Below are 904 nucleotides of genomic sequence, written 5' to 3' on the forward strand. Positions count from 1 at the left end.
AAGACATATGTGAACCCCCACAACCATCATAACTTGTGATCGCGGCCACCCTTGGTGAAGTCAATGTATCCAATTTCCTTCTCAATGCCTCTACTTGGGCTGCTAAGGATGTAACCGCATCAATTTCATGAAGTCTGGCTACTTTCTTTTTTTCCCTTGCATTCCATTGGTACATATTCATGGCCATTTCCTCTACCAATTGTCGGGCTTCTTCAGGGGTCTTTTTCCCCATTGTATCTCCTGCGGCGACATCTAGAAGTTATCTTGTACTTGGATTCAGCCCGTTGTAAAAAGTCTGAATGATCATCTATTCGGGGAAACCATGCTATGGACACTTCCACAAGAGGTCCTTGAATCGCTCCCATATCTCAAACAAGGATTCAAACTCCATCAGAACAAACGATGATATTTCATTACGAAGCTTCGCCGATTTCCCCTGAGGGAAGTACCTTGCAAGAAAAGTTTTGACCATTTCATTCCATGTCGTGATGGATGCTCGTGGTAAAGAATGTAGTAACTGCTTTGCTCTTCCTTTTAGAGAGAATGGGAAAGCTCTCAATCTTATAGCATCATCCATAACACCATTAATCTTTAGCATATCACAAACTTCCAAGAAGTTTTCAATATGGTTGTTTGGATCCTCATCGGCCAAACCATTGAACTGTGCTGACTACTGTATCATTTAGATGAATGCTGGCTTTAGCTCAAAGTTCGAAGCTGCAATCGGGGGTCGGACAATGCTATATTGTGTCCACAATACTGACGGCCTGGCGTAATCAGAAAGTGTTCTCTGTTATTCATTCTATTCTGCCATGTTGTCAGACCCTTCAACTTCCACTTCAACTAGATTCGACAGTTCTTGCACAGGTTCTTTACCCTTTCTTCTGAGTATATGTTCAAGTTC

At 42.3% G+C, this 904-nt stretch overlaps 1 non-coding gene across 1 annotated transcript; it reads left to right on the plus strand.

The window, feature by feature from the left end:
- Positions 1-317: 317 nt before the first annotated feature.
- LOC120281476 lies at positions 318-424 on the plus strand. Its single transcript, XR_005542616.1, has one exon. It is a non-coding gene; the product is annotated as a small nucleolar RNA R71 (small nucleolar RNA).
- Positions 425-904: the final 480 nt, after the last annotated feature.

Source organism: Dioscorea cayenensis, chromosome 17 (assembly GCF_009730915.1).
Source record: "Dioscorea cayenensis subsp. rotundata cultivar TDr96_F1 chromosome 17, TDr96_F1_v2_PseudoChromosome.rev07_lg8_w22 25.fasta, whole genome shotgun sequence".
NCBI classification, from domain to species: domain Eukaryota; kingdom Viridiplantae; phylum Streptophyta; class Magnoliopsida; order Dioscoreales; family Dioscoreaceae; genus Dioscorea; species Dioscorea cayenensis.